The sequence below is a fragment of the Uloborus diversus genome, chromosome 1, assembly GCF_026930045.1.
Source record: "Uloborus diversus isolate 005 chromosome 1, Udiv.v.3.1, whole genome shotgun sequence".
Lineage (NCBI taxonomy): Eukaryota > Metazoa > Arthropoda > Arachnida > Araneae > Uloboridae > Uloborus > Uloborus diversus.
In genome coordinates this window covers 128,568,786-128,585,908 of record NC_072731.1, presented here as the reverse complement: position 1 = coordinate 128,585,908, position 17,123 = coordinate 128,568,786, and the positions used below count along the sequence as shown (strand labels likewise).

General features: G+C 33.4%; 1 protein-coding gene across 2 annotated transcripts in view; it reads right to left on the bottom strand.

The window, feature by feature from the left end:
• The window catches only part of LOC129232091 (heterogeneous nuclear ribonucleoprotein R-like), a gene marked incomplete at its 3' end in the record, with an annotated part of 69,651 nt that extends 53,617 nt beyond the window's left edge, over positions 1 to 16,034 (bottom strand). For both annotated transcript variants that reach the window (XM_054866329.1, XM_054866336.1), the window contains 2 exon segments: positions 2,024 to 2,096; positions 15,731 to 16,034.
• Between the last annotated feature and the right edge of the window lie 1,089 nt (positions 16,035 to 17,123).

Genomic DNA, 17,123 nt, shown 5'->3' with positions numbered 1-17,123 from the left:
TACAGTAAAAATATAGTTACTTTGCATCCCCAATAAAAGGAGGGGAGAAAAAAAAAGGCAAACACTTTGCCGATCGCACTAAACACAAAGTTCTGAACTTCACACTTTTCTTGTTAAATTGCTTATGAATACTTGAATTTTGTACAAAAGCACTTTAACCTTGTTCTTTTTCTAGTAATTCATCTCTTTCTGATGGGCTATTTTTATTTGGGCTTGCAAAAGTCTAGTATTAATCAATTTTAAAAATAGCACAAAAGCCAAAACAAATACTTTGAACGAGTCAAAATAAAGTCAAATGTACTGATTTAAGATTGCAAATGAGCAATTTTCATACTCATATGAGAAAATGTTTCGTTTTTGCGATCGCAACTTTGCGTTGGGTCCACTATTCGCTTGCGTTTTTTTTTTTAAATTATGTAATTGCCAATGATAATTGGGGGAGAGGGGAGTCGCTTTTTTCACTAAAAATTTCCAGAAAAACAAAGGTTAAGGGAGTGCTTTTTGCTTGATCAATCAAAGGCACTTGTTTTTTTTATTTTATGGTAAAATCCATTTTTAAAGTAAATTTTGAGTTCATCCCATTGTAACTGACCAAATAGTTTCTCACATAACTAAGTCTTGCAAGTGTATTATTTGAAAACTATTTTACAATGATAATCACAAAAAATTAGGGCAAAATTAACCAATTTATTTTAATTCATGCCTTTTTTTCCCCAAGTAAAACCCCTCTAATGCGGACACTAACGGGACAAATTTTTTTGTCCACAATTAGAGGGGTGTCCGCAGGTAAGGGGTTTCATAAATGTTACTTCCATTGAAATAGGGGCATTGAAAATTATCTGCATAAGAGGGGTGTCCATTAGGAGGGGTTTTACTGTATAAATATTTTTATATTATTCATTAATATGCTAAGATTTTGTGTTTAAAATTTAGGGAACTCATTTTTTCCACCAAAGTACCCAAATCTATTTCATTAATGGGTCCCTGGGATCCAGGTTACGGATGGTTGAGCGCAAACATTAATCATAACATAATATGTCATATGAAAATTTTGAAGCTTGAGAGTATATGCAATGTGTCTAAAAAATGTTTGAAAGTATACGCGTATATGGAGTATACCTAATGGGAACACCACTGTCAGTAATACCAGACAAAGTATTTGAAAAAGTTTATCTTATATACATATATAGACTAGCTGTACCCAATCGGCTGTGCTATAAAAAAAGTTTTAAAAAAAGCTCTCTGATCAAATGTAAATTTCCCTTCCCACTCTGAAATAAAAAAAAAAAGTTAATGAAAATGTGCGTGCACATATAATTTTACACAAGCTCCAAGCTTTTCACTCTAATCACTTAAGACCTTTGTTCAATTTATTTATTTATTTTTTCAAAAATGTCATTATGTTACAATGGAATTGTCCTGAATAAAAAGGCATTGTTTCCCCCGTTCAACATATCAGGACTGGATCGCTATGAAATAAAATACTTTAAGAAATTAAAATGAGAAAGAAGAAACAAACAAAGGAGCTAAAAGATGCAACTATTGCAACACAAAATAAAACGTTAATAACTTGAATGGAGAATAGAATTTCAAAATAGAGGTTAAAGCAATCATAACTTTTTTTCCCCAATCGAGATAGAAGTTTTTATCTTCTACCATAGGTCGTGTTAGATCTAGGGTAAAAAAAGTTGCTCTTTCTAATGGTGTCAAAAAGAAAACTGGTACTATTTTCGACTTTTTATCAATGGTTCAAATGAAGAAAGTTGCACATGAAATCCAGGAAAGCCTTGAAAATTTTGAACAGCCCCATATTGGGGAATGTATATGAAAATTGAGCTTTAAATTAGAATTAAAATAGAAAAAACCACCAATCGAACATTTTCTGAACCGGTCTGCAAACCGGCTTAAAGAAACAAACTGAAAATTTCAGTGAAATTGTCCGGGTATTTCTCGAGTTTTGCATGTTTAAACACACAGGTGCTTTTTGCAGACCTCATTTTATACTGTGTAGAGATGATCTTACCAGCGAGGGCCAGCAACACTTCATTTTTCCATTTATACTATTTCCTAATTACAATAATTCCACAGCATGGCTCCTGGAAAACATCAAGCACAGAAAATTAAAATCATTATAAAAGTACACAAAAATCATACACAAGTTCTGTCAAAAAGTAATACTACTCAATATAATATTTTGTCATATTCTGTGAGTAAACAATTTCAAGATTTTTTGCATTTTGAGATGCACATTACAGGGTTAAGTGAGAAGTTAACCCTGTTGACTTATCTGATTTTAATCATGATTTAAACCAGTTTAAAGAAATCATTAATTAAAATAACTTTAAAATCTGCTTAAAATTTATGATTTTTAAAAATTTAAGTAAATTATTCAAGTACATTTTTCCATACACAATAATAAATTCAGAAAATTAATAGATAATATTTTTAATAACTAAAATAAAATAGTGCAACTTCCATGTTCTGTTTTTTTTTTTTTTTCATGATAAGCTCTTCCTCTGAAATAGTTTTTTAAAATCTATCTCCTTTATTTTGTAAACTATTTGTTATGTAAATATTAGTCATTACACACATGATCAATGTGGAACCAGTAATGCAAAGGGTAGTTGAACTCCTTAGCAGGGTTTGTACTCAATTTCAGAAATAAAATGAAGGAGTTTTGGATGAGTAAAATGAGCTTTTGAAGGAGTACTTGAGTGCAGTACATAAATGATGCAACTCTTTTTCAATACATTTGACCCCCTTCCCCCTTTGTCAAAGTGTTACACTTCACCTTACTCCTCCCCTTGTCAGATGTCATATTTTTCGTCAAAATATTGTGTTAATAACTGTGATGTCAATTTTTGTCACCCTCTCTTCCACTTGTCATAATTTCATGAGCCTGTCTCCCCCTCAATGACATCACTAGTAGATGATCCTTTTTACCATGTTAAAACTAGATTACCAGGGTTATGGTCAGAGAAATATTTGGGTCAGTTAACGGACCCTTCACAAAATTCTGGTAAACAAGAACGGATCTTTCACAGTTTGTTTATTGAAAGAGCAAATCTGAAAGCAAAATAACTCATATTTCCGTGTATAAAAACGATAGTTCTTGGAACCTTTTTAGTCAAATTAGAGGGATCAGCTTATACAAAATCTGCTAATTTTACAAAGAAAAAAAATCAGTACTCTTGTGATGCTCCTGCAAGCGATAAATAATTGCTTCTGCCAAATAAATATAATATTCTTGTTGTTGGGGGGGGGGGGGGGGGATATGATAAGGTTACCAACTTCAAAATTATGGCCACTTAGCTTCTGGCATTTAACCTTTATAATGACTTGATTAGAAAATATCCTCATCATTTTACAAGCTTGTCAATACAGTGACCTCTCACTCATACGCGACCAAAGGGGAAAACGAAATTTTTGCGCACAAGTGAGATTCGCGCATAAGTGAAAAACCCAAAAGTCTAATTAAAAGCAATAAGTTCACATCTGTTATAGTAATATTAATAGTTCACTACTAATACTAATGAATAAATACTCACATAATTTCTGTTTATGCATTGTAATTTAATAAAAAAGAAAAATTTGAAATTGTACGTTTTGACATTTTTTATGCACTGTACAGTACGTAGGCGAATTCCCCCAAAACCTAAAAAATGTCACGTGATTAGAGCTATAGTCTACGAGGATGTAAAAGATCCTGGATAGGCTATGTCAGTGCTTACCACTTGACCACGACTTTTAGTGACATCAACCTTTTCGTATATATAACCTCGATGTCAATTACAAGACTAGTTCCACCCCCAATTGCACACTTGTGCAAAAAAGAACGCGCTCTTTGAAGTATCCGAACAATAAAATAAACAGCGTGTGAATGCATTCCAAGAGACAGAACAAGTGTACAAATCTTCCGATAAACAAAGCGTAAATAAACGTAATTTAACTAAAGCTTGAAAAAAAATTGAAAAAGTGAAATGTGCGTTTTAAGTTTCGTGTATAAATGAACAAGAGTAACATTGTTTTGCTATATCACTGGCCGGGTCTGTGAGAAAATTGCGCATAACTGAAAAACACGCATAACAGAGGTCGCGTACAAGCGAGAGATCACTGTATTTGCTTTAACTGTTATTTTGGGAGAAAATTTATGAGTGATATTTTTCGATGCCAACAAGGATGATTAACTTTAAATAAGCTCTTTTACTTACAGTTTTTTTTCTTTAGATGTCTACATTTTGAAAAATGCAATCTTTTAACATCCGATGAGAATCATATTTTCTTTTTTCAAGCTAACTTCACTTTATTAGGATGCAAATAAATGAAAAGTCTATTTATTTTTGTTAGAACACTCATTTCAAGTTTTTAAAGCAAAATTCCACTTTCTTGTACGAGTCAAAAGGGCAGTTCTCAAAAGGTGGGAACAAAAAAGTTAACTTTGAGCAATTTCAAAAATTTTCGAATTTGACATCAATTTTGATTTTATTCTATAGTATGCATACCTAGAACACAATATATGAACATGAAAAGACAGCAGGTATTTGTAAAAATTGTTAATTAGCAAATTAAATCAGCAATCTGTAGGTAACAGATTTTGGACATTGTTTTCCTGTAGGTAACGGATTTTGGACATCATCATAACGTAAAGTTTCACCATTTTTGACAATTGTTAATCTGATTTTTAATTTTTCCAATGAAAATTTTATTTACTACTTTTTAAATTTTGCAATTTAATAATAAAGAGGATATTAATGAAATACTTGAATGGCTATACATGCTGCTCCTTACATTTAATAAAGTTTTGGAATGATTTTGAAGAAATTGATGCAAAGTTAAAAAAAAGCTTCAAATTAAAAATAATACAATTGTAAAAAGTGACATCAGTTTTAATAATGAATATTTTTTCTAATGTCATAAGAATTAAAATGATGTCTAAAAAAATTATTGAAGAAAGAAATTCGTATTTCTATTTGGAGATCGTTAAATTATGTTTCCAAAAGAAAGAAGAGAAAAAGAATTCTAAAATAATAAAAGCGGAAAAAAAAAAAAAAAAAAAATTGCTAGCGCAGGTGATAAAGTCGCCAAAAGTGGTACAGCTGACGATAAACTACATTTGTCAGACTGGAATTCCCCTCTGGTAACCTTTAGCGTATCGTATACTGTGTTGTCGCCAATGTCGCCAGAGGAAGTTTGCTTGGCGATGTTAGCGCAAAATGGCTTTCGTTCGATCATAGAAAACCATGTTACTACTGTAATTTATGCATTGTTCAATGTGTAACGTATTAATTATGCAAAATACCAATGGATTAAAAAAGATAACATTATAATAACCTTTTTTATTGAGGTTAGAAGACAGTGGATCATCAAAAATTATGAATAAACGGACAGAATTATCGGCATCAAGATCGTAACGCCATTTGGACATCTCGCATGTATGTTTAAGAAAAATCATTTTTCTTCTAAGATACTGCATAAAAGCTTATGAAAACACTTTTAAACAATTAAAAATTGATTCTGAGGATCGATAAATACCTTTAAAACAAAAACATCATATACTTAGTTCTCAAATAATAGCATTTTAAAGATCGCAACTTTTGGACATACATCAAATTTCAAAGTTACGTTTTTTTTTAAATCGTTTACAAAGTAAATAATCTATCTTCATTTTTGGTATCTGTGTAAAATATTAACAAAAAGTTATTCAGTGTAAGATTCATACCTTTAATTTTTTTTTGAAACGTATGGAAATAATTAAAAAAAAAATTTTTTTTAATGGTACATTTGCTCAGTTAACGGTATGTCCAAAATTGTGCCTTTTAGCAAAGAAAATATTTTTTTAAGGGCATTTGAAGAGCATTTTTTCCATAATTTATGTCAATTCTTGTCTCTATACAGTATTATAGTTTAACTCAAAAATTTTTTGAGTTAATTAAAATGAAAGTTATTTGGTGTTGAAGCTTCAAAGTTGAGGTCTGTGTTTGTTCCCACCTTTTGAGAACTGCCCAAAAGTTAAAATGCTGAATCGATGGTTTATTATTATTTTTGTTAATGCTTCAACTGTGTCCACAGATATTAATGATATGTTTATCATAGGACTCTAAAATACAATTTAAAAATAATTTTATCAAAAATATTTCTTTTACAAGCCATTTTTATACTTTTGATGCCTTCACTTTGAGAATTGCGATCTCTTTGCATCCGCTATGGGAACCCGATTTTTCGAATTTTTGATGTTTAGTACGCTTTGTTAACAGGTAAACAAATAAAATCACTTTTTATTTTTCTTAAAATCATGGAATTAATAAGTTTTAAAAGAAATTCTGTGCTTTTTAAGAGTGTCTTGGGTAAAAAAGTTAAATGCTGAACATCCTTGTCTGAATTCTATTTATTTTTTGTTACAATTATTTTAAATACCGTACAGTACCCCGCCAAATATTAGAAAAACACCCCAGAATGATATTCTCAACATAAAAGAGGAAATACTAAACTTTAGGTTTAAATGATGCAGTTTGTGCCATCTCTAAATTCTAAAATTTTGTTTTAACTTTTTTTTTCGCAAAATTACTTTATTTTTCACAAAATAAATTCATTTTTTACAAAATTATTTGATTTTTAACAAAAAAAGGACCCTGTGAAAAATCCTGCACAGAAACCTGTTTACTAAACAATGGGTTTTTTAACGCAATCACTGGAAAAAAAACTTGAATATACGAAATTACTACATTAAAACTTCAAAATGAAGATCCATAGTTTAATAGTAAAATACACTAAAACATTGATTTGCTTCGAAAATCTTATTTGATCGACCTATTAACTTTTAACAAAAATGTGAGATGTGTTGAATTTTCTTTCCTTTCAATTTTACTCAAACTGTTTGACTTCAGGAATAATTGTACGTCTCTCTTAGCTTCAATGCCCTTTTCATGTTCAATAATGTCTTTTTCCAGGTAAATGTTGTTCTGCTACAAATACTCTATTCCTTCCAGATAAAATTACTTTTCAAATGACAACCCCTAAGCTTTCCTCTTAACCTTCAAGTTTTATGAACTTAAATAAACAATCTGCAAAGTACTTTACAAAAATTAAATGGTAAATGTATACAAAATTACAACATTTATTTTTAAAAAAAGAAAAGAAAATGCTTAAATTAACAGTAAAATATGCTAACTCTCAAAGTTTTTATTTTGCTTTCTTAACTGCAAGCAACGCAGTTGATACACTTTTTCTCTTTTGCTGTCGTGATGAATTTAAGTTCTCGATCGGAAATACAGTAAAACCCCTCCTAACGGACACCTCTCACAGGCGGACACCCCTGTTGTGCGGACGAGTTTTCATTCCCCAGTTCCAATACAAATAACATTATTAAATCCCTGTCCTGCGGACACCTCTCTATTGCGGACAAAAAATTTGTCCCGTTAGTGTCCGCATTAGAGGGATTTTACTGTATTTTAAATGATTGTCATAGAGGAAGATTATGTAGTCTTGAACTAGAAAAGAAGGAGTTTGAAGGGCCCCTCAAAAAAATTTCCTAAATGAAGGAGAATCGGAGGGGCATATGAACCCGGCTTAGGTACCAGGCTATTAGATGATTAAAACCTTTGACACATTTTAGAGGAATGCAATTCATTTTAGAGGAATGAAATACAAAACCAGTGCAGATAGTTAATGATCAATTCTATAAATCAAGTTACTTTATAAAGAAGAAATTGAAGATTGCAAGGAAATAAAAGGTGCATATACTGACAATTTGCATTTTTAAAAATAACAAAATATTCAAGAGTAATGGTTTAAAATTTTTAATTGCTATCTACCCATTTCCAACAATGCACAACTTTTACTTAAGGGCTGCCAGATTAGTGGCCTGAGTCGCCAGCCTTGACCTTGCTCAACCCAACTGCAGGGGTTGGCGCATACGAGGGTGTCCCCCCCCCCCAAAAAAACGAAAGTCAATTTTTCAAATTGCACATCCTCTTATATCTTTATTATGTTATTATTTATAGAGAGATTGCAATCTTCAAAGTGAAGGCATCAAATGTATAAAAACAGCTCGTAAAAAAAAATTGATCAAATTATTTTAAAATTGCATTTTAGAGTCCTATGATAAACATATCAATATCTGTGGACACAGTTGAAGCAAAAATAAATAAATAAATAAAAATTAAACCATCAATTCAGCATTTTAATTTTTGACTCATAAAAGAAAATGGAATTTTGCTTTAAAAACTTGAAATGAGCATTCTAACAAAAATAAAGACTTTTCATTTATTTGCATCCTAATAAAGTGAAGCTAGCTTGAAAAAAGAACAAAATATGATTCTCATATCGATATAGATTGCATTTTTCAAAATGTAGACATCTAAAGAAAAAAAACTAAGTAAAGAGCTTATTTAAAGTTAATCATCATTGTTAGCATCTAAAAATCAAACCCATATAATTTTCTCCTAAAATAACAGTGAAAGCAAATATTGACAAGTTGGTAAAATGATGAGAATATTTTCTAATCAAGTCATTATAAAGGTTAAAAGTCAGACGCTGCTAATTGGTGCCAGATGCTAAGTGGCTGCGGCGATAATTTTGAAGTTGGTAAAACCCGATAATTTTGAAGTTGGTAAAACTCTATAATTTTGAAGTTGGTGATAATTTTGAAGTTGGTAGCCCCATCATATTTTCCCCCCACCCTTACTATCCCTTTGCAGTTCTAAGTTCATTTCGCTAATATATACATATTATTATTATTATTTTTGTTTCATAAATCATGAACAGAGAATAAGAAAAGGTTGGAATAACAGAGAATAAGAAATAAGAAAAGTTGGTAAGCACTTTTCACTGGGTGCTTACCAACTGCGGTGTAGCAAAGATTCTGTTTCGGAAGAGGCCCAGGTTCTTAGGTTCTTACCTCAAGGAGATTATCACATTAATTATTTTCCATTGAATTGCTAAATTGGTTTCATTATAGATTATGCTAATTATTTATATCTTCTTATTATTAATTAATGGTTGTTTAAAACTCCAATACACTCTTATTTGTTAAGTCTGGGTATTTTAAAAAAGTGATATATAACCTCAAAATTTATGCATGAGTCATATGCTTAACTAGAGGACAGAAATGCTGACATGTTTTCTCCTTCAGTATTTCTGAATGTGGTGTTTGGGAACTGACTCTGCAAAGGCTATGTTTTGCTAAGTTGGATGAGGGGGAGGAGTGGAAGATCTTACCTAAAATTGTTTAAAACTTAAAACCAGAAAACCGCATTTTTGAAAACATTACGGAAGTGCTTGGTAATCGGGGGGGGGGGGGGGGGGGGCTCGCCCCCAAAAATCTTCCAAAATTAAAAGCCGAAAAATAAGGTTTTAGGCTCTCTTTGATGTCCAAGAAGGGTTATGCCCTCGGCTCCTCTCCCTGGGCGCTAGGCCCCTCCCCTGGCTACGCCGCTACCCAAATCTATCAAAGTTGTCTAGAGAATTTTTTTTTTTTTCAAGACTTACGTTCTTAGAATTTTTCCGTGGGGCAGCCCCCGAACATCATCGCAGAGATCGCGTAAAAATACATTTTTCGAACATCATTTGCAGAAACTTTACGGGGAGAGTCTATGAAACCCTTTCTTTTCCCCACAACATTAGAAATATGTCATTCCCCTCTCCTTTCCTTAATATCACCAATGGTGGTCTATGATTGCTTTTCTGGAACTTTAATTTCACAAAATCGCCTAGGGAATGTCCCTGAGCACCAGCGGAACGAAACATGACCTACTATCACCTGTTTAAGTCTTCAGTTTCGAAAAATTTCCTGAGCCTGCTCTTCCCCTAACATCGTCAAAGACTGTCTAAAGTTTCATTTTTATAATCTTCAGGGGCAGAAACCTCCGAACACCACTTTTTCTAGCCTAACATTACTAGGATGATATAACTTATTTTGCAAACTATTTCTCTCATACAAAGTAATTCTTCTGATTTGTATACTTAAAATCCCTATTTGTGCGCCATGGAAATGTTCAATCAGAATCAAAGTACTCAAAGATACCAAAACGAATGATTACCATGAGGGTGCCCCCCTCCCCCTCAAAAAATTATATACAACATAATTAATTCACCATTATATTATAAAACTTTTTGAGTAGAAAATGCTCTTATGTGTTAAATTTTATATGGATAAAATACGTTTTCTTTTTCCTTTTTTTCGAATTTCCTCAAAACGTCTCCTCCAAAATTCCTTGTAATTCCTCAATGCCGTTTTCTCTAGCTAATCTGCCTCTGTTCACTGGACATCTGTAAATGCCTACCCTTAGTGCTGGATTTAAAGGGAGGAGGAGACGGGGGTTGCCAAGGGCGGCGACTTCTAGGAGGCGGGCAAATTCACACTATTTTTGTTTTTTTCGTTGGAAACTCAATTTTAAAACTTGAAAGATGGATAGGGGCGGCAATTTCGATATTTGCCCCCGCCTCGGAAAAAAATGTAGATCCGTCACTGCCTACCCTCTCCCCTAAAGTATCCTTAAATAGCCTAAAACTGTGTTTTCAAAAACTTTAATTTCGAAAAACCTTCGGGGAAGGGCCCCCGAGCCCCCTATCCCTTTCCTCCGCGTCAATAAAGATGGCATAAAATCTTTGTTTTTAGAAATTTCTATGGAAAAAACTCCCGAAAACCACCTCTTTCTAGAAAAAAAAAAAAAGCCCCATACTGACTCCAGCGAAAAAGATGAGAATGAATCCACGATCCTCTTGCTCCTTATATAAACCAAGCCTAAAATCATGATTTTTAGTATGCCAATTTCGGAAATTTTCCGAAGGACAGCAGTCTATCTTGACTTGAATCGAAATTAATGAACCCCTTAGCATCACTGAAGCAGTATCACTGAAGCACCGAAGCTTGTCATCTACAATTGCATATTTCATACTGCAATATGAAACCAATTCTGGTCAGAGGCCCTGAATTATTATATATATATATATATATATATATATATATAATGTGTGTACGTATGTATCTATCGGGTCGGCAAAATGTTAGGAGTCAGTCGGCAAAAGCTGTTTCAACACCCCCCCCCCAAATGAATGTACCTAGCGACGGCCCTGTTTTTTACCTTCTAGACACAAATGAAATATAATCCCTGTCAAATCACTTGACCGCGCAATTTCAAATGTAAAATATAGACTTGGAAAAGATTAAGTAGGAATGGGTTTGACCCCCCCCCCCCCCCCACAGTAAGGGTATGTAGAGATTTTTCCAACCCTCTTCCCCATCGGGACCCTTACGTAATGAACATATGTGTGCATATCTGTATTTATTATTCTGCCAAATTTGGAGCTCCGTTCAGCAATTCCCCTTCCAAAAAATTTAAGTTGAGGTGTCCCTGCTGCTGGTAATGATCCTACTGATGATTCTCCATCACTTAAAATTATTTTAAAGTATATCTGTAATTAGTTAAAGTTACACAAGAACTAACACCTTTTACTTCAAACTTGTGCACACTACGATTATAGAATAGATTAAGGCAGCAGTTCCCAATCCATGGGCCGCGGCAAACAACTGGGCTGCAAACAGCGTGTTATTGGGTCGTGGACACTGGCCGAGAATCTAAAATATCAAGATAAATCTTAGGGTCTTCATTTCCCTTTTATGTGAAAATTTGCTTATTATAAGTTTTCCCTGGCTCATAGCCAATAAGGAACTTTAGGATTAAGATTTTTCATATTTCTTAGGTATTTACCCCTATAACTGAAGATGAAATCTAATGAATCAGAAACTCCTTTAAAGAAAATTTCTTACATAAATTATCATTAGCTTCAAGCTTCAAGTTAAAAATGCTCCTCCTTTGTTAAACTGGCTTGACAAACCAGTGAGTTGAGACACTAGAGGGGCTTTCCAGTAACCTGCCAATTTAATTAAGACTTTTCATTGCAATTTTTACAAAAATTATAGACATGCATGGAATGTTGCGAGTTATTTGAGACTAAAACTGAATTATCCAGTTTCAATCCAGATATCAATCCCCTCATAGAGGAAAAACAGCGTTAAAAATCCCATGAAGTTCTAGCTTTGATGACTTGATTTTGAGTTTTCTTACAGCTATGCCAGCTAAGAGAATGCAATAAAGTCATTTTCTTTCTTAAAAATATTTTTCAAAATTGTTCTTGTACAGTTTTTTCAAAATTGTTCTTGCACAGTATACCTATATCAGTGGTGCAGCATTAGTGGAGAAGGGAGTTAACATATCCAGAACTCTTGTTTTTAACACTTTCAATCCTGAAACTGTATATTATTAACACTTAAAGACAGTTATTAGCCCAAATGCCACCCCCCCCCCACCCAGGAAGTAAATTTTGACCATGCAAGTAACATATAGTAATTAGTTGGACTCGATGGTGATTTTTACAAAACTCCCTGACCCCCCGACATGACGGGTCTGGGGATGGCTTTTACTGTTTTCAACCACCACCCCCTTGAATAGACTGTAAATCTGCCCCTAACAAAAGAGATAGAAATTTCATTTCAGAGAAAGAAGTTGGAAAAAAAAAGTCTTTTAATTAAAAAATAAATAAATAAAATGAGGAAAAAAAACCATAGTGCATAGCAACTATGCAATACTTTATTCAGGGGTGATTGTGACTCCATGAAAAAATACCTGAACTTTTTTCCAAGAAGAAAAAGTGTTTTGATGGGCATATATATACACATTACATGTGTGTACACATTAATATACATAATTATTTGTTGGGGCTAAAACTCGAAGTTTTAATTGGACTTAATACGTCCATGTGCATGGAGGGAATTAAATTCTTTTAATTTTTCTCATTTCTTAAAATTTTTCAAAGAATGTTTTATTTTCCTCAATTGTATCTGAATCCTTAACCATTAATTACATTCATTTACTAAAAGTGCATAAAGATGTCAGAATTAAATATGTTTGGGGTAAAAGGGGCAGCATGTATTATGATCACTGTGCAATAGGGTTAGGCAATATCCGAATTTTAATACTGCGATATATCGCTCTACAAATATCGATATTTTTGATATATAAAGGTCGCTAAATTCAACATTTTATGGAGGGACTGCAAAACCTATTACATAAGCATCTGCAACAGAGAAAAGCCATAGGCCATCTTGGTGAATAAATATTTTAGCAATTTATTCTAATAATATAGCTACAGCAAGGATTTTTATGTGTGTGTCGGGGGGTGGGGGGATCATGAGGCAGATTATACTGCAGAAACTTTTGGAGAAATTAAGAAGAATTTAAGTCTTTTTATTAGTGGGTGGCAATTCTTGAGGGAAAAAGGGGGCTTGGTAAAATTGAGGGGTGCCATCGCAGTCGGGGGGGGGGAATGGGCACCCCTAGTTACATTATCTGCATATTAAGATATGCAACAGAGAAACGCTATTAATCTTGAAAACAAAATTTTAGGGGGAAAATATCAAGTAACCCTCCTTCCTCTTCTTAATTATCCTTTATTTCCATCTCCCGCCCCAGCTGTTCTTCAATAATTACCATAGAGATGGCAAAACATGACGGTAGCTTACGCTTTATACCAAAGGAAATGACTTCAATTTGGACTTTAGGCGTTTCATTAAACATCAACCTAAATTTCACAAAAGTGGGGTTTTTTGAAAATATAGGAGTTCCGGTATTTTCGAAGATGAAGATACCGGAAATCAAGATGAAAATACCGGAAATCCGGTAAAATACCGAAACACAATCACCCCTGACTTTATTTTAGTTACATTGTATCAAATCTATCATTTATATAGTGAAATTTTTTTAAAAAGATTAGAAATCTCAATTTTCAGACAACTCATATGCAGGGCCGGATTTGGAAGTGTGGAGGCCCCGGGGCAACAAAGGAGTGGAGGACCCTAATCAGGGTTCGAAAAGATAATATTTTCGAAAATATCCGATACTTTGATTTTTATCGGAATATTTTGATATATATGTATATATCCGATATTTTGTAAAAGTTTTATTGTGGGAGCACCTTTGTTGTGGAGGCCACGAGTCAGAAGCCCCGCCTGCCCTCCCCCTCCCCTGAATCTGGCCCTGCTTATACGCTTTTTAATGAAATCATAATTTTTTTAATGATTTAAATCTAGATTACCGAATGCTGTTTCCCACTCTTAACAATGTGTGACTTTAAAAATGCATCTCTTTTTTTAAGACAGGGAATTCTAGAAAATTAGTCTCATGAACACTTAGTGACACCCTAAATCTGATATTCAACTATTTATTGAGAAATTAATTCAACCTGTCATGAAATATCAATGCTCATTTTAATAAAAATTTATGGCTGGTCCACTCTTGAAAATATCAACATGATATAAAATCATGAAATAGGCGTTTTTGAGCCTTTAAAAAACCGTCAGATACAGTATAGTGCATAGACACCAGTAAAAGTTGCATTGCTACAAATATCTTGAAAATGAAATATTCACTTCATCCTTCCGTTAATCAGGTCTACTCTATTGCGATAAGTGAATTACCACAAAGATTCTTGGTAAATTGAATACTTTTGTAGTTAAAACACAGAAAACCAGTATTATAACTTTTTAAAAATATTGAGATCATAAATGTATTTTTATATAGGCATTATCTCCTTGTAACAAGATTCTACAATAGATATTTCCCTTACAAGTACATTCTGCACACAGTGCTTCCCCAGCTCTTAATGAGCTCCCCTCTGCCCATTCTACAGGTTCCTCTCAAAAGAACTTTACTCCCTTAAACTTTAATAAGAGCTCATTAAAAGAAGTGAATGTAATAGTTGAAAAAACTGCAAAAAAGAGTGAAGCAATGAAATCGAAGTGCTACAAGGCTGTACATCAAAGTTTGAAGTACAGGGTATATACGTGAAATACACCGCCAGCTCAGTCATTTCCAGCCGAATTTTAAAACATATTCCATTCGAAAATTAAATTCAAAATTATTATTAAAAAATTCCTTACACTGCGATAAAACTCAAAACGAGTAAGTGATTGACTATGTGACAACATCAATAAGTGGATAAAATTTATAACCCCTATTGTCGTTTTACGAACCCTTGAATCTAGCAGGAAAATACCATATCATTTTAGTTTACATACGGAACAATGAGTTTTTTTTTTAATCAATTAAAGATTGGAAACTTGGTAATTTTTAAGCAAACTTAAAATTGTTTAAAGGCAGAAATATTTGAAAATCATTTTTTTTTAAGTTTAAAAATTAAACGCCGAATTGCGTTCGAAATTGTCATGAGTAGTTAACTTCCCTACTAGCGTTGTTTTAATGTTGAGAAATATATTTTACGAACCATTAACTTCTGACTAAACAAGATTCCACATATGTACAGAATTAAGAACCTATGTAAAGTTTTAAGCAACAACGAGAAAACTTGAAATTTCTAAAAAAAAAATTCTGTGATAAGAAACTACACAGCGAATTATATGGAATAAGATTTATAAAATAACTACTTTCCCACATTTACAACCCAGGTAAAATTTAAAATCAAAAAAATAATTACTAAAATAAATTTTTTGGTGTAAAAGAAAATTTTGAACTTCATGAATTTTAACTATTCTACAAATTCGTCAATCTAACACCTGATTAATACATCCAATTCGATGTAATTATATATAGATTTTTTTTTTCTCGTAGTGTACTTCGCATACAAAACGTGCTTCTCTCAGAATTCGAATGTTAATGAGCTGAAATTCAGATTTGAATCGGTCGGCTAACGGGAAGGGATATTTAAAAGACCTCACCTCAATCCGGTATCGAAGCCTTGGCCCGCTCTTGAAGCGGCACAACGTGACGAGCCGACTACGGGGTTTACACGACCGCTACAAGGGCAGATGAGTTCCAAATGACTCTGGATAAGTCAAATGGAGGGAGGGAGACTTTAGTTTGAGCGGAAATAATACATATGAGCCCAATGCAGTAGGCTAAAATGGACTTTGCATTGTTGCTAAAATAATTTTGATAAAGTTCTGCGGAAAAAAATGGAATCCATAACGAAACTAACGAAAGACTTCGATATCATTCCATGACAGACGAACGTTTAGCTTCTGCCGGCATAATGCGGACGTTGCCAGTTTAGGCCAAAATTGTAGAATTTAAAGGCACAATTCTAACTGAATGGCTTGTTCGACTCTCAGGTCCGTCATTTGAGGAATCGTGCAATACCCCCCCCCCCCCGATTTTGAATACGTAATATTTTTTTGAATGTGGGGTTTTTTTTTCCAATAAAATGTTCTAATCATATATCTTATGCTCCCCCTCCCCTAGGATCACTCCCATGCTACAAACTAACTTTGTACCAAATTTCATGAAAATCGGCCGAACGGTTTAGGCGCTATGCGCGTCACAGAGATCCAGACAAAGAGACTTTGACCAAAATCAACTAAAAAATTCTTTTTTTTTTAATTAAAGTGTTTTTTCCATTCTGAATATTAGATAAACCCTTTGAAAAGCAGCAGTTGTGACTCGCAGCTAAAAGCCTGTTTAAAAGATGATCTTGGTGACGTTAGGGGGGAATTCATGGACTGTCCCTTCGGAAATTTTTCGAAATTAAAATCTCCAAACCACGATTGTAAACATTTTGGAACTGATATGGAAAATGATTGTGTTTAGAGACGCCCCAGCAATTTTTTGAAACACAATTTCCAATGATCTTAGAGTTGATGTAATGGGGAATGGATGAGCTGATTATCCTCCGAAAATGTTCAAAATTAGTTCTAAACCGCAATTTTGGATGGTTTGATGATGTTAGGGGAGAGGAAAGCAGAACTATCATTTCAAAATTTTGCAGGAAGAGGGGGGGGGTCAAAGAGTATGTACTCAATGAATTTTATAAGAAAAAAAGCATCAAAATGCATGCAAGTTGCTTAAGGACGGGGGTGTCAATTGATCCCCATGATTGCCCAAATGATGGGTCTAGAAGGGAGTTTCAAGAGCCTCTCAGTGGAAATTTTTCTAAATTGAAGTCATTAACACACGGGACTGTCGGCCCCGTGTGTTAGTAACAGTGTGTTTTGGTAACAGAGAATGAGATAGTGTTCAGAGACTTTCTGGAATTTTTTGACATTTATGTCCTAAAACAATATTTAGTGGATCTATAATGATGCTGTTGGTGGAGGGGGACAGTGTGGGGATCAG